We start from the raw sequence: 23,759 nt of genomic DNA on the forward strand, positions 1-23,759 counted from the left end.
ATGAGTTCCCCTCCTCCAGTGTCTGCCTTTTTGTCTCCCATTGCACGTGAAAATGCTAACAGATTTCCCTGATCACTAGCCATGCTGGCTAGTGGCTAAAGCAGTTCATTTCAGATCCTGCACAGGTATTTCTTACCATATATTATAGTGAATAATGTATCCCCAGCCATGCAGTACAAGGCTTATACGGCTATCTCAGTATTCTGGTGACAGCTTTAAACCACTCGACCATTGACCATTCAGGTCTCATGGTTTATAGAGTCACCAGCACACCTTGACAGGGTTATAGCCTACTTATTGGTATAAAGCATGGTTAGGGATACATTATTATAGCACGTTGCTTCTGAAACAGGGCCATGGGCCATCGGTGGCCTGGAGAGCCTTTGGTGGTGATGTGCAAAGGGCTGTGCGGTGTGGACAGCCCAATTAACATCTAACCGCTAAACTGCGATGAGCAATTGTTGGAGTGACCTGAGGGACACCCTCAGACCTTAGAGAATGGGTAGCACAGGAAGGTCTAACAAGAGGAGGCCGTAAAGAGCTACTTACTATGAAAGCAGCCACCCAACTGTGCTTGGAGATCTCTCTTTAGTTCTGGTTATCCAACGTGTTGCAGTCCTATGGACTTTTTACTCCCCTGTAGCCAGCATGCAGGTTACCATGAGGCTGAGAAACACTTTGAAGAGTGCTGCTTCCACACTACATGGTTTACATCCGCCTTTTCTGGGCTTCTTTGGGTTGGATGTAACTTGACCATCTTGCTTCTGTACAAATGCCAATTTACTTTGGCTCATGTTGAACAGCCATTAACAATTACTAGAGTTAAGGCAGTTAATCACTACAGCTAAGGTTGAAATCTGGCTTTTCTTTTGATTCCAGATCCCAGCTCTTCAAGCTTTTCCCATCTCCCACAGAAAAGTTTCTTCCTTGTTTCCATTGTTCCAGCCTTGTTCTCCAGATTAGTGATTTTATTATAAAGTTTCCAAGGATTGTCTGAATACCTTTGAATACAACATGCACTTGTTCTGGATGTTATTGCAGAGCTGGGACAATTTAACAAACAACTCAAGTTAAAAATGTTGACCTCAGGTTGCTTCCTGATCTCACTTGATTTATTAAATATTGAGCCAAATTTGGAGAAAAATTAACTTGGTACTTTGAAAGCACTCAGAACTGGAGCTCAGCAAGAAAGTATCTGTGCTTTAAAATTTCTCTCCCTGCGCTCCCTCTTTATGTGCTAGTAAAGGAAATATTTGTTAAGGATATTTCAGCTATAGGAACGGTTAAATGGATCCATTATGGAATTACTACATGCCAATGTTCAGGATGCTGCTGAAACAAATAGACTCATTTTCTCAAATGCTATGTTTAAGTCTCAGTGAGCTCTCGACCACAGCCCCATCTGACATATGCCTCTTCAGTGCCTTCTCTTAGTTTTCTCTGTAGCCTTGATCCTGCAGAGATTTATGCTTGTGATTAACTTTAAGCATGTGAATAGTCCCTCTGAGTTCAACAGGATGGTTACAGTTAGCAGTGTGAGCATCTTCTGGCTAGGCTGAGGCCAGTCTCAGCCACGCTTCCCTGGACACTGCTACCAGATGTGCACAGTTCGGGATCAGCCAGCTGCACAGACCTGTCCTGGGTCAGGCATCCTTGCAGCATCACATCTTACCAAGTTATCCAGAGCATACACTGCACAGCTTTTGTGCCAGCTTCAATTTTATCCCAGCTTTCTGCAAGCTATGGGGGGATGACAGGTGATATTTTAAGGTATAAAGTCAGAGTCACAGACAAATAATACTGAATGCACATTGAGCCTGCCAGGAGAAGTTATACTGTCAGCACTCCCTGAAAGGATCTGAATTAGCAGATCAGCTTCACATCAGATCAACATTTGTATCATGTGGCCACAGTCTTTCTGACCCAGCACTCCAAGCCCTAAAGCCTGACTTTCTCGTCTGTTGAATCCAGGCTTCAGTAGGTCTAAGACAGCAGGGTGATTGCTTACCTTTGCACAGTAAGTTCTGCTACTGTGAAGCTTTACTGGAGTTTTTAGAAAAGGGGGATAAAATCCTACAATGTATAGATGTGAGGCTATTAGTCTTCCCATACTCTTTTTCACTGAAGACGGGGAAGGTGCAAGATGCTGAAGACAAAGTCAAATAAGCAGAAAAACTTCTGTGGATATAAATTTTTACTGTCTTTTCATAGCCTGTACAACCTGGTATACATGGCCAGGGGGCAGGGGTAGGGTAATAGAGGAAATATTTCTGCCAATACACTGAAGAGTACAAAAACCTCTTTATACCCCAATGTTAGTGGCTAGGCAGTACATGCATGACAGTGCACGGGTGAGAAGGCACTGATGGTACAGATATGCTGAGACTTATTTGGAACAACTCAGTTGCTTTGCGTTCAGCTTCTCAGCTCAGATTTCCACTTCAAGTACAATAAATCCCTGAGTCCAACATGACATCTCTCCTTCCCTTAACTTAAACCTCTTTGATCTCCTACTGCTGGGCCAAGACACATCAGTACTGAGCCAGGATTGCAAGGGGAGGAACCAGACCCACCTCTGTAAAAGGACAGATAGATCACAGGCAAGATGGGACAACTGAGAGATACACAACTAATTATATGCACAAGTGTGGGGTATTTATTACTGTAAAATGCTCACAAAATTCATAGGCACCTAAGACTTACGATGGCATTATCCATCGCTGCTAGAGAATTAATGGGCAGCCTTTTCTCTGTGCTAAAGGAGACAACAGAAGGGGGTACTCTGTCATCCAGGGGTGAGAGTGGGGAATGAATGCATATACAGTACTCCCCTCTAATGCTAATGGACCCTAGCACTGAGATTAGATTTACACCCTCCCTTGAAACGTACACCAGGGGAAGGCAGCTCCCCCAGGCAGTGTTCTGAACAGTGTCATGCTGCAAAAACTGCTCTTTGCTCAAGCTGCCTCATCCCGGCCAGCTTCCATGCCAGCCAGCACATGTTGTCCTAATCCCTACCCACGTTGGGCTCAGCTTCACAGAAAAGGGCTGCTCACATTTTGCTCTGCCCAGAACCCCATGGCAATGGTAAACAGAGCAGCACTTGTTCCCCTGCACACTCCCATCCTAGACTCTAGTGTCAGAGGCTCACTCTTTTGCAAGTACCCACCATTCCTCCAAGAATGCTGAGCAGCGGCTGGTGTTTTGGTCCTCAGAACCACAAGAGCACCACACCACACTACAGAGGGTTTAACAGTCCTTCTACCATCTCTCTGCTCCCCAAAGAAATACTAGCATGGAGAAATTATCCTTCCCCCTTCCCTCCCAACATCTTTGCTTTGGGACGGGAAATGGGTTTTTCACCTGAGGAATAATAAACCTAACAATGTGGAATGTGTGACTATTGACCTTCCACGTACAAAAGAGGCAGGCTCAAGATACTCAGGAAGCAAAGGACAAACCATCAAGAAGGTTCTCATGGACAGATTTTTTTCCATCCATGGTTCCATGTTTGACCCAAGTCCCTGGGAGCAGAGCAAAAGCTAGTCCTCAGCCTAGCCCTGGAAGGAGCTGGGGCTCAGAAGGCACAGCCGTCAGGACTGGCTGGAAGCACAGTGGGGTTCACAGACCTCTTACTAACACAGCCAGAAGCACAGGCCCCACATTGAACTGGAGAGGAAGGACTCGCACAACGGGTTTGAATGGCCCAGCTCTCATAAGCAGCCTTCCTTCGTCCCTGGCGGTGGGCGCAGTCCTGGGCAGCATCGCTACACAACGGTAGTGACCACAGGTCTGCTAAAGAACTCCCTGCAAATAATTCACACCAACTTGTTTAAAGGAGCAAATGGGTTTAATTATTAGTTACAATCTTGTCAATAATTATCACCCCATCTGTGGGTAATAAATGGCAGCTTCTCACAGACTGCATCATTAGAGTTTAAGGACACCAATGGGGTGCATTAAAATGCTGAGGAAAGCATTGATCTGGTGTAAAACTGCTCTTTACGAATTACAGGCACAGGTCAAGTCTGCCAGTGAGTCCTCCCTCTTTCCATCTTATGCCAGTCTGCCCTCTCCTCTCCTCTTGCTGTGCATCCTCCCCGTACCTCCAGCCTGTGGCTACCGGAAAGACAAATACCCCAGTCTGCCAGTTTCGGGGGATCTAGACCTTAAGTAGGACTCTGGGCTATATAAAGTGACGTCTGTGTGGTAATGAAGGGGCTGGTATGATGCACCACAGCTCCATCCTGATCAGCTCTGCTACTTTGTTCCTATGAAGGAGCTCCCTGGGCATCTTCACAACATTGTTTATCCAATGGTCAAGGCAAGTAGGAACATGGAGGCAATGTTTCCTGAAATACAGATACTTCTGGAGTGGAAAAGCATCAGTCATCACACGACAGGACTTCTCGAAGGAGAAATGATAACTCCTCTTAATTTTTTTTTTCCTATTTGAACTGCAGGCTGGAATATAGGCCGGCAGAATGTAATTATCCAGGCTGGAATTTGGCCAAGATGCTGGGGCTAACAGCCCTACTGTTTCAAAATATGCCACAGTACCCTAAATGATCACATCTTGCAGGATTTCATTTTGCATTTTGTTCAAAACAATGTTGGGAAGTCAATGAGTATTTAAAGCATAAACTTGACCCCTTTGTCCCCATACCTGCTGAAAGTTCAGCCCAGAACAGCTCCTGAAAGCTGTTTTTGTTTTGCTTGCAAACATTGAAAGAAGTCAGTGATTTTATTCCTGTTCCAAATTCACTGTCAGCAGTTTTCATTTTCTTCAGTGAAAAATACATCAACTTTCAGAGGGGAAACTTGAGCAAGATACTTCCATTTGAAAACAAAAAAGGGGGAAAAGACATTTCTTCCCTCTACAACAATATTTTAGACAGACTTTTTTTAGCTTTTTTTTTTTTTTAATTCAGTCTGTTATAACAGACAGGATTAAGACAGATAATGGACAGTCTGTATTGGCAAACAAAACTAACACCTAAATGACTATGCATGTACAAGTGGTAAACTCTCCATTAAAAAGAGAGCTACATTGACAGAGGCAGGCTGGATTACAATTGAGCCACAGTGTAAATAAACCTCTGTCAGGGCACATAAACAGCCCTGTTAGACACCGTGTCTCCCGTGTTTGCAACCTATCCCCCATTATTAAATATATCCAAATGTTCTCTGCTGTTTTGAATGTTATGCAAATATTGGCAAAAGGATATACACTCTATTTTAAAGATGCCTCAGATACAGAAATGCCAAACAAACTTTTTGGAAATCAGCATCAGGACTTGCAGTTTCTCTTTTTACTTCCGTAAATAAAGTTTATCTGTGCAAAAAAAATGTGCTTTTAGCTGACTCAATCTGTTTGCTGCCTCTTGCTGAATTAGGCCAATCATCCCCCACAAGGGAAAAAATATAAAAGGAAAAGCTAATTTTGAAAAGTCAAAATATTTCATTTTCTATTTTGGAAAAAGAATCATTATAATTTATTTTTCATGTCAAAATGTCTTCCCTTTGTGAAATGTAACAGCTTTTCTAAAAAGGACAGTGGCCATCTGTAAACAACATATCTCATTCAGATTACAAAAATTACAGTGGCCTTCTGTTTTACTGAAATATCTAGAAAAAATTCCACCTTAGGCTGACCAGGGGAAACCAAACCTCTCTTAATTTTCGGTGGGGCAAATGAGAGAAAATGAATAAAAGGAACATTCAGAAGCAATTTCAGATGCCACAGCTGCTGGGAGCCCAAGAGAAGAACATGGAGCATCCCACCAGCTCTGCATCATCAACAGGACACGTGTCCTACAGCGACCCCAGCACCCCTGCTCTCTGCATGTCTTTGGTGACAGTCTCAAACTGTCAGTTATCTCATATGCATGAACCGTACTTCGATGAACTGCCTCAATACTGTGGTTGTCCAGCTCACATCTAGATGCCATCACATCCCTTTCTGGTGGTGAGAGGAATGTAAAGAAGGAAAACAAACTGAAATACACCACTTCCAGCTCTTAATTTGTAGTTATTCATCCTTTGCTCCTAAATACCATGGTGATACCTTTGATTTCCTGAAAATGTAAGTGAATCCTGAAAAACAGTGTGGCTTTTAGAAAGAATATATTTCTGGCAGCCTGCACCAGAAACAAATTATTCCCATGTTGTAATGCATAATGCACAGTAAGGTCTGCATGAGAATTGGAGCTAGCCACTGCACAAACACAATTCCACCAGTGAGGCTTCCAGCCTCATTCATAGTACCTGTTCTTCAATTTTGTTCCTGTTTAAAAAAAATGCCATGTCACTTAATTGACTGATTCCATGCCACAAGCGGTTTGTAAACACACTTGTTTGAAAAGATACGCCCTGGCTGATTTGGAAAATCCCTAAGCAATGCATTCAAAATAAATTACAACTGATTCCTGACCAGTTGAGTAAATACAGGGAATGGAGGGCCTGGCACAGGTACACAACACTGATGATAATTTGCTGAGTTCACTCCAACTAATTTTGCACTTTCTTCGTTTTTACGTCCTGCAAAATTCCCAGTGGATCACTTTACGGTGAGGGCTGCGTGGCAAAATCAGTCTGTAATGAATGGACAGAGGAGAAAAATCACAAAAGCACATTCAAAAAAATCCCTGGGTAAATATTTGCATTGGAAACTGGACCTCAAGATTCACTGCGTGCAGTCAGGGGTCAGAAACATTACAGGTCCACTCAAAACAAAAGCAACTTGAAACTGGGAAGCCGGATTGTGAGTGAGCTGGTCGGCATCAGTATAACATCACCAGCATCTGTGAGCCGTGTCTTTTATTGTAGCTGAAGATCCTAACCCTGCGTTTGTGTGCGTACGTGCATGTGTGTTCACATATTTAATGCAAAAAAACACGAGTGCACGCATGCTCACACATTCTTAAAATGTATGTGCATATATTCCCATATCCACAATGAACTGTTTATGAGCAAGCTATCAAGAAAGAGTTTTCACTGAAATTATTCAGTGAATGACTTCAAACAATGAGTACATTGCTTGAAATGGCGATTGGCTCCAGAGCAATCCGCAAGCAGAAAAGAAGGCAAAAGCAGTTGAATAAATGGGTGGCTATGAATTACTCATTTAGCTGCATTATCTTCTTGTGGTCCCAATTCAACAAATGCCTAAACACCCACTTCCCATTAAGGGCATGAATAGTCCCATTGATTCAATAGGGTTATTTTCTCGGTCTTCCATGGGGCAACTCAAACACTTAAATTTAAGCAAGTGCTTAACAGGCTTTGCTGAATCAGGAGGTATGTCCGCACTGTATATACCTGTGTTATACAGAAGGTCAGATTAGCTGATCAAAGAGTCCTTTATGGTCTTAAGATCTATAAATCTATGAATAAAACCAGCCCTTGCTGGAATTGCTTCTCCGTAACCTTCCTGAGCACTGAAATTCATCCACACCCCAAAAATATTAATAAAACACTCTGTACTTAACTCTTTTCAAATTATACTAAATACGCCACTAAATAAAGCTCTTAATATTCCAGTATATTTTGCAATGAACATTTTCCCGGTACGCTAGAGCGATTCCTCCTTTTGTGCCATCCAGAACACAATCCCCATGAAATACTGCAGTAAACATTTCTCTGAGTACTACAGCAAACACTACCAGCATTAGCAGATTAACCATTCCACTGAGCGCCATATTAAGCACACGTTTAAATACTGAGAAAAGATGTATAGCCTCCTCTTTCCACTGTGCCTTGTTACCCTGCCGAGATCCATATTTTTCTATGCAGAGTCAACCAGCTCTGTGTATACCTGCTCATTCCATCCCCTGCTGATGCCTCTCCCTCTCCTTTTTTTTTTTTCTTTTTCTTGGTTTTTTTTCAATCCTGGAGCTGTTCTTCTGGCTTGGAAAATTTGTCAAGTGGCAGGAAGCAGGGGGGATAAAGGGTTAGCAGAAGATTTGGCACATAGTTCAACCACAAAATCAACAACAAATCTATACAGTGTGCTTGTCTCCGCCTTTCTGTCTCTCTTAGCATTACTGAAGTCTGTTGATGGAGAAACACAGGTTACCTGTGGGTCCCCCCTCCCTGAACCAAAAGAAATAAGCAGTGCTTTAGAGCAGCAGGACTTGACTTGACTGGTGTAATTTGAAGTTATAAAGTATTGTTTGGGTTTTACAGGTATACTTTAATGTCAGTGAAATTACCATGCTCAAAGCCTTCAATGGATTCATCTTTAGCAAGTATTTAAGAGCCACTGACTCATCTCTTGTTGCTGACAAACCATCTAGATTCAACCCATGATTCTGTTCAGCTTTTCTCCTTTCCCTCCTCTCTCTCTTTTTCTCTCACTTTTTTCCTCTTTTTTTTTTTTTTTTTACTAGCAATTTGATGTTTGATCATTTGAGGCAATGAGGCGGAGGGTAATTTACGTTATCAGGGAGGTATGAGGGGTGCTAGGAACCCAGACGCAAGGCCCATTCGCCTGCTAAAGCGCCATCATAATGTAATGAGACTCCAGTCAAGTGCAGCTAGTAATGGTGAGGAACATTTCCCATTCATCTGCCTACCTGAGACTCCACCGAATACGACAATAACTTTTGCATGGGAGGAGCAGGGGGGGGGGACACAGCGCAGGAGGGCCGGAGTCCCTATGGCATGACTCCCTCTGTCTCAGGGAGAAGCAGCACAGCCTCATCCTTTAGACCACTGAGGAAGCAAAGTAACGCAACTGAGGAAGCCACAAAACAGGTTGTTGGAAGCGCTTAACCATTCCCAGGTCCTTTCCAGTAAACACCTGGTCAGCACAGACAACCAGCCTTCTGTGCTGGTCTGTGACCTGGTCCCCTCCATGGTCCTTCAGCTGCTGTGTCCCCCAGAGGAGAGTCCAATGCCAGTGCAGAGGAAGCCTCAAGAGGATGGGCACACCAGAGCAGGCCAGGGGGGTGATGCCTGCGCATAAACTAGCAGAAGCTGAAAACAGGAGGATAACATTTCCCAGAAGTACTCCAAGGCCATTTCTGTTCAAAAGGTTTTCCAGAAAAAGCCCTTTTCCGATCAAGAGAAAGCTAGCTCCTAGCCAGCTCCATCACTTGCCCACAAGCGTGGATTTATATTACAACATCCAACTTTTGAACTCCTTCCATTTGTTCTTAAGTGTGGCAAACAGAACATTGGGATTGCATCAACAATTTCTTTTAATGCCACTTCCTAATACCAGTCAACACAAACAAAAACCCAATCCTTCTTCACGCTTCTAGAGCCCTGAATGTCCACCCCTGAGGGGATTTCATTCCCCATAGCCATGCTGGAGCACCCTCCTCCTGAAATACGCTCTGGAGGAGTAGCCACTAACTCTGCTCTCTGGTGTTGCGGGGTGGGAGCTGTTCCCCTGACAAGGATGGGCATAATTACATCACCCTGACTGGTGGGGAAACCAAGATGCAGAACAGCGCCCGGAGCCATGCTATGATAAAAAAAATTTAAAGGCTGGTTTCTTTTTTTCAGAGAGTGAGTTCCTGAGGATGCTGGGAGCCATTTCTGTCGCATTCACACCTCAAACTTTGCTCCTCAGCCTTGGTTCTTTCCTGTAAAACCCTCCCTGGCTGCAGATTCACTTTCCACTCTACCTGTGTAGTGCAGAGACAGGGTCTCCCAGCAGCACAGTAATAACAACAGTAAGACCTACCACCAGCAATAACAATGATACACATCTTCAAGTTCTTGCAGGTGACCCTACTACTCTGCACACTTTGTTTGTAAGCTGAGGGTAATTACAGCTCGAGGGAACCTCCTGGATGCAAACAGATCTCCCGGTATGAAGACCTTGATGTATGTCTAGGGATGTAGCGGGCAGGAGTGAGATACAGGGGCAGGGGAGAATAATTTCCTTTGCCAGCCTGTCCTAAGCTTGCCATTTGTTCCCAGAAGTCAGCCTGAGAAAGAGAGGGAAGAAAGGAGAGGGTGAACAAGAGGGAGAGACCTCAGCTCCCCCTCCCAGCCCTCACCAAATTCCTGCCACATGGACCCTTCCAATTATATCCACATTTGAAAGGCTTCTGTCAGGATGAAAGGCACAGAGCAGTAATGAACTGACGATTAATTTGCAGTTGGCTCACCCAGTGCGTGAGCATCTCTCAGGCTCGCTGCATGCGGGTGCTAAATATGACGATGTCAGCAATTGTCAGCCAGAGCCAGGGTTACCCTTAATAAGAGTCGCTCTCTCCACTGCCTCATTGCCCACTGCTGGCTTTCAGGGGCTCCAGCTCAGCTCCTCATCTTCCCCACAGCGAGGGGAGCCCTGGACCTGCCTGGAAGCTGCCAAAGTAAAAGGATGAAGGGAAAAGTATGACCCTCTCCCCTGGCAAAGCAGCAGGAGCAGCTGCCAGCACTAACTGCCTCTGCCCATGCCAACTTTGACCTGCGAGAGTTACAGCTTATGCTGGCACAAAAATACCTCAGGATGTGAGTGGGCACGTGAGCACCAGCCATCTCTAGGCTGGGATCCTTTGCACCCCCAAAACTAGTGGCAAATATCACAGCCCCTTAATTCATCCTTAAAACAGATCCCTCACTTTCCACGTTCTAAGTCAGCATCACTGTGTTGGAGGAGCATAATGACCAGGGAGTATGACTGACTCCAAATTTCAAGCCAACACCGTTGCGGAGAAACACCCTTCCTGGTACTGTGAAAAACTGAGCGGCCAGCAGCTGGTTTTCAGGTAATGCGTTAAAGTTCAAACCTTTCCCCTTCAAATGCCCCTGCCAGCCCTGACAGGGAGGCAATAGGCACACACTTGCGAAACACCACGTCAAGCGCTCCGTCAGAGCACACAGAGGGGTCAGCTGTGCACCAAGGCTAACCAGCCAAGATGCCTAGGTGTGGGAGGGGAGTAGTGGAGAGCACTGGATTGACAGGGCTGGAAATACAACCTGCATTTTCTGCATTAAGAGGCCTGTCATCAGGCCACGGAGGAATGCTACTTTTCAGAGGAAAGCGCATCTGCTCAAAAGACACAAATATCCAAAGTATAAAGAGCAACCCCTTGGCATCACAAAAAGACATCTCCTGCACCCTCCTTGGGAATTCAGGGTGTACACAATGAACCTCAACATTCCATCCACCCTTCTATGTCTGCCCATCAAATCCAGATGCTTCATCTGCTTTCCTCATTCTAGCAACAGGAATGGGATCCAGGCCTGAATCATTAGCCATTACAAATGTGCTTAAGCTCGAGAAGATATTTTCTTCAACTGTCCAAAGTCGGGCACCCCAAATCGCCAGGGATCTTTGAGAATGTGGATTCACAAAGGTCATAATAAATTCTGCTGTGGAGCAAGCACTGGATGCCTGAGGGGTGATAAGGCAATGTTCTTTGATGGATGTGGGGCAACGTGTAGGGCATTAGAAGTGTTCATACAGCAGCTTCCTTTTAGACTGCCCAAGGGCCAGTAAAATACATTTCACATCTCTCATTCACTAGATGATCACCTAGATTACTAGACCTGGCTTCACATTGTTATGCTGGGATCTGAAAGATGGGTGCACTGATTTCATCTTTGGTACGGACTTCTAGAGCTTCAGAGGGCTGACTAGCAGAACACAAAAATCAGCTGCAAATGGCTGAAAAGCCTCTACCTGGAATTATACGCCAATCACTGTACCCTTCCTGCTGCAAACATTGCCTCTCATCAGTATATGTCTCAGAATGTGCACAAAATCCCCAACACTTGCCATTGTAAGTGTGCAATTCCTGTGCAGCATGTGTGCTCTAATATCTTGTCGTCATTAGCCTTTTTACTGTATATAAACAATTCTCCTCTGTGGTTGCCAAAGTTTTGATATCAGCATACTCGGCAGGTGCTCCAAAACCTCTGTCACTAATGTTAGGTTTATCATCAGGGCTCCCCTTGCAGATGTCCAAGCCCATTGGTGTTACTGGGTCTGGGATTAGGCATTTTCCCCACTGATCACTAGTTTTCACCTCTTTCACAGAGACGGGGACATCAACTAAGAGATATTTCTTCTTGAGACACTTTTTCTTAGGGATCTTCACATCAGAGCTGGCTAGAGCATCCTGTGAATTCATGGCATTTGCAGCAGCTCGTAAGTTGCTCAAAGTAAAAAAAAATAAAAAAAGAGCCCTAGAAAAAATATTCCAGAAAACTGAGCGCCTTTTCTTTTGATACATTTAGAAAAAACCCTTCTAACATTTGGTTCAGAATGACATTTTAGTTCTAATTTTATTTGGATGCTATTAGACAATGTTTACAGTGTTCAGTCACCAAAAGAAGCATACTTTTTAACCTTGAACAAGAAATTTAATATAATCAAAAGGGATGTTGTGGGTTTCCTCTCCCTGCCCAGTCTCTTGATCTGCAAAAAAAAGTTTCAGCAGAACCAAAACTACCATACGGCCATGTATGTGTGCCTTTGATACTGCCTTCGACTAGAAAGTCTGCTCTGTACCCAGTTTTCATACATGTGTATACTTCTATATTGCAACAATCTGGGGGTGCCCACACAACTTACCAGGCAGTTTACCACATGAAATCACATTCCTCATCTGGAGAAAAATACAGAATGAAAAGGGTGAAAAAGGTATTTGGAGATAGGATCTGCTTACAAGGTGAGTACTCAGGATGATCTGAGGTCCATCTTAGCAAAATATACATACTGATCTTGTCACAGCCCCCAAGGTAGCCCGGCATTGTTTGATCTTGGGTCCTGTCATACTAGGGTTAGGAAGGGACAATGCTGATGGGCCTTCTGCATATGGGCCATACTGCTGGCCTGTATGTACTTCACAGTCTTTCATTTCTGGGTGCGTGTCTGTATGTACCTTATAGGTCTCCCCATAATGACAGATGGGTTTTTACCATGTAACCCCTGCCATCAGAGCCTGGCATTTCAGGCATTGCTCTCAGTGCTTCCCTGGCAGATGTACAGTGGGTGCCAGTGGGTTACAGCCTGGGTCCAACTCACACACCATTTTAAAAAACTTGCCTCAATTAGAGCTTTCCACAAAGATGTCTTCTAAGCTGCTTTTCTTGCCCACCGAACATGCCTGGGCAAGCAGAATTTTGGCTTTTCCTGCTCCTTCCACCCTGCCTGACTCCCTCTGGGAGCTGGCTCGGTGGCTGCACTGTGCCTCGGCACAGAGCAGGAGGTAGCAGAGTCACGGCACCAGCGCCACTTGGCAGGCGCTCCTAATGACACTGCGTCCACATGTTCCTCTGCAAAGGAGACCTGAGCCCTTTAAGGAAGAGAGAGGAGCAGAAATCAATTGTCTGCTGCCTTCCTCCCCAGGCCCCCCTCTCCCCCTCCTCCATCACCACCACCACCACACACGCACCCTATTCACCCTGCTGGAAGGTGACATTTGCTATTAACCTTATATTGGGCCATTTTGTAAATCAATGTCACTTACATTTAATAACAAGTGTAATCAAAGGAATTATGCAAATTTAATTTGATGCTTCTTGAATTATGCAAATCTGCACCACATATAATGGCTTCTGACATGTGCCCAGTTGGAGAACGTTCCATTACCTCCTCTCTTATTACCCCTATTATTATTTTTATTTTTTTATCCTGGGGTGGGGGGAGGGAAAAGGGAGGGAGCAGTGGTTAGGCTTGGAGGCAGGGGGGACAAGCAAGTGCAGAGGGAAGAGAAAGGAAAGAAGGGTGGTGGAGGAAAGCACTCCTTTGCCCGCATTTTGAGTAGAAAAGCCTCCTGAAGGCATTTCTGTTATTGTTATTGCAGAGTAAGGAGAGCAGGGTGGGGGTGGAGGGGCGGAATAGGGATGGGGGGAATCATTTCCCATGAATGGCTTTGCAGGCAATAATACTCTAAGCCTCTGATTCTAAATTACTGCCCTTCCAGTCCTATCTCCAGCATGATATTACTCTCCTTGGCCTCTTCTTACTGAATTACTAGGTGAGCTGGGGGAGGGGGAGGGGGAGGGAAGAGGGGAGCAGGGCCTACAGAAAAAATGCAGAATGAATGGCTTAAAAGGGTTTTCAGGTTTTTTGCTCCATGGCCACCCCAGGTACCCCCACATCCTCATTCATCCCACCAGGGCCCCAGTAGAATAGCCGTTCTTTCCCTCTTGGCTTTCTCAGTGCTTACTTGTTTTCTTGCGTGTGACCTGAAGATCAGGGGAAGATCATTACAAGAGTGATATGTCACTTCTTCTCAGAAGCCTTGAGCATCTACAGCCAGTGGCACCGCAAGTTCGTCCCTTTGCAAGGACTTCAGTGTCTGCAGCACCATAAGTCGTTTGGGATGTCCCTCTTTCTCCATGGGTGTTGCTTTATTGGAGACAGTAGGAGGACTTGATTATCACAGGAAGGAATCTGAAAGACAGTGCAGTGGTTGTAGCAGAATATATCAATGCTGGACCAAATTTTCCACTGCTGAATCACTCATAGCAATTGATGAGTGACTCTTGCCACGACAATGTATGCAGTGTGCCCTCAGGCAAGACCACTCCTACCTCTGTGCCTTGGTGTCCTCACAATTGTGCAACACAGATAAAGAAATTAGTCTGCCTTTTGGAAGGAGGAGAAGAAAGAGGAGACAAAAATGTGTTTTTAAAAGTCTATATGCTCATCTAATGTAAATTGATACACATTATGAGAGCACAGTACCAGAATGACTCCATCATTACTGTAAAGAGCCACTAATATCAGAAGTCTCCTCATTTTAGATTTGAGAATTTCTGCACTTCCCAGTCAATTCACACTTGCCATATTTCTTTCCAAAGCTCTTCCAAAAAGCTCATTTTTTTCCCTCTTTGCTCTAAATATTTCTGCTTTCCTACATAGCCCTGCAAGACTCCAGTTTTTCTTCTAATTGAAGATACTTTCCAGAAACATACTCTGCATTTTAATTTAAAACATAATAAACCAGAAAATATTTCTAGATTAATGGTTTTACACCAGTCTATAGTTCAAATTCTTTTTAAATCTAAAGATAAGGGGGTTTGTTTCAATCACAGAATCATAGAATGGTTTGGGTTGGAAGGGACCTTAAAGATCATGCAGTTCAAACCATCCTACCACAGGCAGGGACACCTTCCACTGGATCAGGTCAATCAAAGCCTCATGCAACCTGGCCTTGAACAGGGATAAGGCTTCCATGACTTCTCTAGGCAACCTGTTCCTGTGCCTCACCATCCTCACAGTCTTCCTAATATCTAATCTAAATCTACCCTCTTTCAGCTTAAAACCATTACCCCTCATCTTATGACTGCATTCACTGATAAAGAGAATCTCCCCGTCTGTAGGTCCCCTTTAAGTACTGGAAGGCTGCCATAGGGTCTCCTGGGAGCCTTCTCTTCTCCAGGATAAACAAGCCCAATTCTCTCAGCCTTTCTTCATAGGGAAGGTGTTCCAGTCCTTTGATCACCTTCATGGCTGTTCTCTGGACCCGCTTCAAAAGATCCATGTCCTTCCTGTGCTGAGGACTCTACAACTGAACGCAGTACTCCAGGTGTGGTCTCACCAGAACAGAGTAGTGTGGGAAGAATCACCCCCCTAGACCTGCTGGTCACATTTCTTTTTCTGTAGCACAGGACACAGGTGGCTTTCTAGGCTGCAGTTGCACACTGCTAGCTCATGTTGAGCTTCTCATCCACCAGCATCTCAAAGTCCTTCTCCACAGGGCTTGAGGCGTGGAGGAGGGCATAATGGGCTTCCTCAGGGTAAACAAATAAAGTGGGGAAGTGCCTGTGAAAGCCATAATTGACACAAGGGCTCTAAAAGGGACTGCTCCCAGCAGGAAGCCATGCTGCTTGAAGTTTCCTTGCTCTCCCCTCCCCTGGAAATCACAGGTCATCACTTACAGCCACCCCCTCCCCACTAAAACTTGTGCCAGTGAAGAGCCATAAAGTCATCTAAGAACGGAAAGGCTGAGAATCTGATCTGATGCGGAAGAACACACCAACAAAATGACCACGAAACATCCTGGGAAGCAGTTTGGAGGGAGCAGGCTGGGACAGTGCAAAAGAAGAACTCCTGGAGGAAGGTGATGAAGTCTTCAGAGCCAGCAGAGACAGGGGTGAAGGAAGGCCACTGAGACATCTAGCAACCATGTGTAGAGGAGGTTCCCAGGAAGATTTCATTACATGTGCCAAGACCCTGCCACCTCACTCCCAGAAGGGACTTAATCTCCAGTCCCCTTGATACTTTACACAATGTCCAGAGCAAACATTTATTCTTTAACCTGAGCAACTGGTATGGTCTTTTTCATTAAAATAAACTTTTAAATGAGAGCTAAAGAAGAAATTAAATTATGGACAGTCCTACTTCTGACTAAAGTCCCAGATCTCCCACTACTGCTTACGCTTGGCCAGAGCTAGTGGGGGTCCTACCCACTCTGCCTCAGTTTCCCCACCTGTAAGAAGGAGATGACAGGAGAGACACTCACTCTACAAGGCTGGCACAGATCGCAGCAGCAGTGACTCTTCTACAGTGTTGCTCCATTGGCGTCAGTGGAGGAAACGTGAGGGAAATGTGTTTCCATTTACTCTGGCAACGGAAGAGCACAGCAAATTTCACTGGGAAGGCATGGAAGTTTTTCTTTCCTTTTAGGGCAGATGAAAGGAAGATAGCAGTCACATTTGATGTAGAGTGGGTCACATGTAGGAACAAGACCTAAGACCTAGACAAGAAACACAGGTAAATGTCACACAAGAAACTAAACAGGTACGTCAGCTGATCTTGTACAATGAGCTAATTATCTATCTTGCTATTAAGTTTTAGGCTCTGTGCTACATAATTTAACTACTGTAAAGAGCTCCAAGAGTCAAACCTTTGGAAAAAACTATTTTGAGGATGAATATTGTCTTCCTATAACCATGACTGGGATTTGCATGGACAAAGTCTCCCAATGCTTATTTTAAGCTGGCAGACATCTAATGAAATGCAGAAGCAGCAAAGTGGGGACAAGAAGCTCTTTTGGAGCTCCTTCTTCACAGTGCCCTGAAAGCTTTGGCAGATCTTGCTGGCATGAAATTCCACAGCCTGCTTCCGACATTGAGCTGGGAAAAGTTCTGACACATGGGTTAATGACAGCAAGAAGATCTAACATCTGTTAGACAGGGAAAAACAGGGACACCCTATGGAGAACTCTCTCTCCATCCACTTACTGCAAGGTCCACTTACCACAGGGCCCTGGCAAAAGTCAGCATCACCCTGCTCTGGCTCCCATTCACATTCCAGTTCAGCCTCCTCTGGTTTGAGCAGTGGTCCCACATCTTTGCTGTCTGTGTCCAGATCCAGGGATGCTGAAGGCTTCCAAGGCCTCACTCGAAGGGCATAACCCCAGCAATGCTGTGGGAGACACCCATCTGAGTGTTACTTTTAGCCCAGTGCAGCAAATTCACCCCCATGGAATCTGGTCGGCAACAATGGAGCCGCACAGAGGGGGAATACTGCTTGCTCAGCCTCTCTCCAGCATCTGATCCTGCATGCAGAGAGCGTGGAGATCTTTTCTTCTCTCTCTCCCCCTTTCATTCCTCCCCATTTTTCACTCCTCCCATTCTCTTGCTTCCTGAACACACGGATGCAGCTCCACTTGTAGAAATCCCAAAGTGATTCTTGCTTCATCCTAGGTCAGATCAGCAGAGACAATGATCCTCTGGTTTTTCCTCTTGCACTCTTTATGAGAAGCTAGTCTAGGCACCACAGGGAGATGGATTATTTGATCTTTATTAATTTATTGAAGGGAAGGAAGAGAGTGGAAATTGCAGCGAAAGGGACAGCCAGCAAGATGGCAAGGAAGAGAGGTTAAAAATGAAGTCATCATCTAATTGGCCCGCAGTGAATTATTCACATGTATAATCTTTTTAGAAAAAAAAAAATTCAGCACAAGGCAATGCAAGTAAATGCTGTTCATGTTTAAAAGTCATTTCCATAAGTAAGTGCAATTTCTCTACTGTTTGCCCCTGTTTAATGAAGTGAAATCTTGTTTGCATTCCTCCCAATTTCCCAACGAAAGGCGCCCAAGCGTTTGCACCAAAATTACTTGGCCCAAATTAAAACCCTCCAACACTTAAAAAAAAAGAAGAAAGGGGGGAAAAAATCAGACTTATTTTTAAAATGCCTTAAGTGCATCCCAGCACCCTAATTTATTTTTAGACACTTGTTATTAAGAGTAGTAGTAAGTTTCCCCTTCTCTCTCGCTCTCTCTCTTATTTAAATGAACTTAATGGCAATAGATGCAAATGTCTGGAAGAGGAAAATAGTTAACATTTATTTATTCTTACTGTTGTCTCTTCCCTGGCTGGTGTCATTAGAACAGTTCGTTGCATCCCATTCGCTCCCATTAGCTCTGCTATCAGAGCCACCCAGCACGACTCCAGCACGGCTCGAAGTGCTTTCTGCGGCCCACATAGGGACTACATCATCATCTCCGAGGCACTGGCTTAATGACAAGAAAAAAAATCGGAATATATTGCACAGCGATCCGAGGAAACAACAACAAAACCTGCTGCTGCCGTCACCCGATGCCATCTCCCTTTGACCCAGGACGCACGGCCCTGCCTCCACTGGGTGTGCAGACAGACAGACGTACCAGCCGTGGTGCTAGGACAAACATGTCTTTGCAATTCATTGATCTGGGCAATGTGCAGAGAAATATGCCAATGGGGACCTGGAGTGCTTGGAAACACAGTTGGGAGGACCCAGTAAGACTGGAACACGTTCAAACAGCTGCTCAGTGCCAGCAAAGCCATCTTTCCCTGACGTGGGGCTGGCTCTAGGGTGGGGGATCACACTCCCTTGCTGGCTGAAGCAAGGGCCCCCACTGCTCCCTGGCAGAAGCATTTCCTAAAGCAAATCAGAGCAGCCGCCATGTGCGAGCAACTGTGTATCTCAGTGAATTGAGGGCCAACCTGCCAGCTCAGCCGACAGCTCATGTTGCCCTGCAGGGTTCATTGTCCAAGCGCTCCCGCCACCACTGTGGAGATAAGAGGCTTAGCCCTCATCAGCCCTGGGAAGCGGCAGCTAGCGCTGGCAGGCAGCAGCCCAGAGAGGCAGGTGCCCTGGTGCCGAGGAGAAGTGGCTAAAACCCACCACCCTCTGGAACACCAGGAGCTTCTCTGAACCCCTGGGTGCAGAGATGGATATGACCCACACCAGAGGGGTAAAATCCCTTTGCAAGCAAGAAGGGGATGTCAATTCCGCTGCATAGACTGCCTGCAGGTTTGGGGTCTTCGAGTCCTTGGCCCCCAGGCAGCAGGCCGGCCAGGGTGGCAGCAGACACAGGAGAGGGACACCAGGGCTCAGTGACAGCACTGGCTGACAAAGCAGCATTTGGGAGGGAGGACATCAGCATCTGCAGCGCTGACACATAAAAGTGAGGCAGCAGGCGGGGATGGAGCTGTGCAAAGGGCCCTCCTCCCCTCCATAAAGTTGACATTGTCTCCCGTGATAACTTTTCTGCTGAGGTAGGAGACACTTTACTGCAGAGTTGCACACAGCAAGTAGCTGCCCTCCCCCCGCCCCTTTCCATCCTCTCCTTCTCTCTCTCCAGCATCATTTACATCCTTAATTAGCTGTAATTCTGCAATGCTCATTAGGGAAGGACTGGAAAATATCAAGGAGCCCACAAGCAGGGGCCTTCTGGGAAGAGGAAGGAAGAGAGGGCTTCAGGTTGAGAGGGGATGCCCACGGCTGGATTGTGGACCCAGGAGCTATTCACTTGATTTGGGTGGGATGATTACACACATTTGGGAACACTGATCCAGTGATAGGATTAAAACAGGCTACGCTGTCCCACCTTGAAAGGCAGAAGCCTTGTATGGAGAATAACAGCATCTTGCGAAGAGGACTTGTTCCTACCTCCATGCTCGCAGATGATGTCTCTCTGCTGGATCATTCAGTGCCACGTGCCCTTAAAGTCAACAGTCAGGCACAGGAGGAGGGCAACCTTCCGCTCCAGTGCAGAGAGCTACACAAACTCGTCCTTCTCTCCAGCCTTGTAAGGAATTATCCACCAAAGATGTTTCTCTGGAAAATTGCAGCAGACTAGGCTAAAGAACTTCTGCCAGGTGTGCTACTGTGCATCAACTTTTTGGATGGTGGAAGAAGGACTCAAAAGTGATCCAGAAGAAAATCTTAATGAGTAGTTGATTGTTTTTAAAGCAGATGTTCTCTTAATTTGAAATAAGGAGGGCTAAGCATTTTGAGTTTAATTTCAATAACATAAAATAATAAAAAAGCAAGAAATTAGGACTTGAAACTACAGCTGGACTTTACATTCTAAGTTGCAGACACGGACCGTTCTAATCTGGACTTCCTTTTGCTCAAGAGTATGCGAACACAGAAAGAGTCAAATCCTCCCTCTTCACAGTCTCAATGTACAAGACCATTAAGGAGGTACTATTGCTTCCTTGCCTCAACTGGAGAACAGAGAATGGGTAGATGAAGTGAATTGGGTAAGGACATAAAGGAAATCTGCGGCAGAGCCAGGTGGTGACCCCAGATTTCCCACTGTCTCTCTTTGAACTGCTAGTTAGAAGCCATTCTTCCTTATGTTGTAGCACATGGACCTTTGTCTGCCTGACTGAATTTGCAGTTCTGGGCACATACTTCACTGTTTTTTAATTCACTAGTTGTATCTCTGCTTAAGGTTAGGTGTGCATTCAAAAGTCTATCTGGGAATTCAGTGACATCAATAAGGATGGCCTTTGCAAGTCCATCCTCCTACTTTTCACTTGCTGGCAATAATGGGAGTTGACAGGTTGAACTGTGACAGTGTGTTCCATGAAAGACTCAAAATGACCACCACTGCCTGTGAGATTATTTACAAATACATGAGCATGTGCAGAAATAGACACTTGCACTTATAAGCACCTTCCTCTCTTATTAACATCTTCAAATTCCTGTTAGTGCTTAGATGAATCTTGCCATAACAGAGAATCAGAATAAGCAAACATGCCAGAACAAGTCAAGAGAAAACCCCAGTGAAGTACGACTTTAGAGAAGTGCCTAGGACCTTTGCAAAACAGCATTTTGGTGATTCATATCATTGGCTCTGAGGTTTAACACAGGTTAACTCCCTTCACACTTACCCAAGACAGCTTATTTACATCATTCAAGCAAAGAGAAATCTGGCCCATCTTTCTTTCTTAATATCTCGCTTTTCCTTCAGTGTTTGGTACATAGATTTTTAAGCTCTTTACAAAGGGGATAAAATTTCCAGCTCTAGTTTATATGAAAATTGGGTTGCTAAGAAGTAGCAGTGGACCAGAGACTGCCTGGATCTTGTTGCAGTGCTTTAAAGAGCATCTTCTCTGTGCTTCCAAGGGACTGTTTAGTCAAGATTTTCAATAACAAATCAACCACGACAAACCTTCAGAACAGATTTTGTCCATTACCACTCTAATATTTGGGAAGAAGAAAGAAAATCAGGGAAAAAAATACTAGATGCACATGCCTATTAGAGATGTTCAGCTGGTACAAGGAAAGCTGCCTCCTCACTGCCTGGCTGTAGAAGGCAGGTATGCCAGTTGGCTTAGACCTCTGTGCAGCCTTAGCTCTGCCCACACGATGTGGCCAGCTGGCAGCATTCTGCAGAGGGTAAATATCCACTCCCAGATATCAATAGAAGAGGGTGTGGAGGTGGAAAATGCTGCTTGTGGATCTTGCATAGCTCACAACTGCAAAGGGCAGCTCCTGAGCAATAGCTCACGCTTGCGTGAAGCCGGCTGCACTCTACCCACTCACAGCAGTCAGTGATTTTCTTCTAAATGACTCAAAAGTGTCTTTTGCAAATTGCTCGTTAGTGGGTTCTTTGATACCTAGAGTACCAATGAGTGGTATCATTCCTACAGTCTACTTGCCATCATTACATTTTCCTCTTCTGTACTTCACCCTTCTGCTCAAAAGCCTACAGGAACAGCAGGAGCTTGCCTTTTGCATTGCAGCAATAGTCTGAAATTGGGAGCTCAAACAAACAGAGTCTGGGATGACATGAGGCTAAGCATATGTCTAGAAAAACAGGTAAAGTATGAATTACAGATATTCAAATGTCAACAACCTTGCCAATGGTTTGGTTTCAGGGCTGGTGGTACATGGGATGAATGCACGGCATAAAGTTGGGCTGTACACGACTGTCAGAGTCGGCAGCAAATCTGCACTAGGGATGGATGGCTCTGGGTGACCAAAAAGAGATGAGCAAGGAGGAACATACAACATGCACAGAAGTAGGCTGTCTGTGTGTATATGTGGATAGACACAGGGGAGTTAAATTATACATATGTAAGTGCATTTATATTTTTCACGTGTGTGTTTGGGTATGCCTGATCCTGCACATCAATGTGTGTAGATGCCAGGAGATGAAAGGAGACTCCCCAGGCTACACACCAGCTAAGTGTGGGAGAAGGTTTGTGAACTGCTACTGCATAGCTTGAGGTATCAGCGTAAGGGCTTATTTCCTGTACAGAGCATTTCTCCTGTAAAAGTCAATGAAATAATTTCTGCAAACCTCCCTCAGGTGCCACAGAGCAAAGGTAACATCAAGGAAACATCAGGGAAGATTCCTGGTCATTGGGATGGTGATAACTTGGGGAGAAAGCCTACCCTCCGAAAAGAGATCGCTCACGCAATTTGCAGAAATACTTGGCTGACTGAAGAGCCTCGCACTTTGCAAGTATTCTTATGGTTTGCACCAGCATCTTTCTCCATCTCCCTGATTCCTCCACAGAGGCTTGGAAGAGGCACAGCTTTGCTTCCCACTGGCTTCCCTGGCATTATTGCCTGTGGCGACTCCTGCCGGAAGGACAAGAGCTCTGACCGGGCCCACCTCGCACCCAGGCTGCCTGCGGGGCTGCAGCAGCAGGGAACCTTCCACCTCCACCAGCCTTGCGCTCCCCTCTGCACCCTGCCCAGCTCTGTGGCCAGCTCAAAGCTTCACCCGCCCTTCACTCAGGCATGACCTGATTAGGACTTTGCTTGCTTTGTGCAGCTCAGGTCCAGGCAGAGTTTTACAGCACCTCCTCCAGAAACAAGTCCTCTCTCAGCAGTCAAAGCCAGGCCTGACAGTGCCTCCTGCTGCACCCGCAGGTGTGGCCAGCACCTCACTCCTTGAGCAACTTCATCCCTACCACAGGGACTCAGGCAGTGAGAGGGAGGGAGATTGATAGCAAGGAAAAGCAGCGGGTGAAAAGTAAACTCACACTACATAAATTCTTAAACGATTTTTATAAGGACACAACATTGTAACAACTTGCCAAGAACAACACTGAAATTATTTCAAGGTTTCTCATTTGTTTGTAAAGTGAATATTAAAAGTGCAGGCAGCAGTCTACCCGTGTTCCCCTGGGAACTGTTAGTGTCCGTAGTAACGAGGTCATTCCTTTTTTATTAGGAGAAGGGTTTCTGTAAAGTTAAATGTGCTGACAGCCTCTTGCCTTTGATGTTGGGTTTCACCTCAGTCCCTCCTGCAGATATTGCTGCTCCTCCCTCACAAAGACACATCCCTGACAAACAATCTCCCCTCTGTCTTCCCTACTTGTTTGTTTAGATGCATGATAGGCAGCTCTGTTAAAGGGCAGCACATGAAGGCGGGCTGGTGTTTCAGTGGACGGGAGAGATGTGAGAGATTTGGTTGCTGTAATTAAGTCAGTCTTCATTCTCCCAAACTGTCAGGACTCACTACCCTTCATTTTATTGACCAGACAGATAATTACAGTGACAGCAGTCACAAACCCCCCAGTTGCAGTTGCACTAAAATTGCTGTGGT

General features: G+C 45.4%; 1 long non-coding RNA gene across 6 annotated transcripts in view; it reads right to left on the reverse strand.

Annotated features, from left to right (window-relative positions):
- The window catches only part of LOC128852729 (uncharacterized), a 106,620-nt gene that overhangs the window by 4,565 nt on the left and 78,296 nt on the right, over positions 1-23,759 (reverse strand). For 4 of the 6 annotated variants that reach the window (XR_008450745.1, XR_008450744.1, XR_008450742.1 and 1 more), the window contains 4 exons: positions 18,280-18,437; positions 17,177-17,344; positions 16,440-16,673; positions 14,139-14,365 (listed from right to left, as the gene is read on the reverse strand). This is a non-coding gene — a long non-coding RNA (uncharacterized LOC128852729). Of the gene's footprint in view, positions 1-13,019; positions 13,263-14,138; positions 14,366-16,439; positions 16,674-17,176; positions 17,345-18,279; positions 18,438-23,759 lie in introns of those variants that run through there. The other 2 variants (XR_008450743.1, XR_008450747.1) reach the window with 2 other exon arrangements.

Source organism: Cuculus canorus, chromosome 7 (assembly GCF_017976375.1).
Source record: "Cuculus canorus isolate bCucCan1 chromosome 7, bCucCan1.pri, whole genome shotgun sequence".
Lineage (NCBI taxonomy): Eukaryota > Metazoa > Chordata > Aves > Cuculiformes > Cuculidae > Cuculus > Cuculus canorus.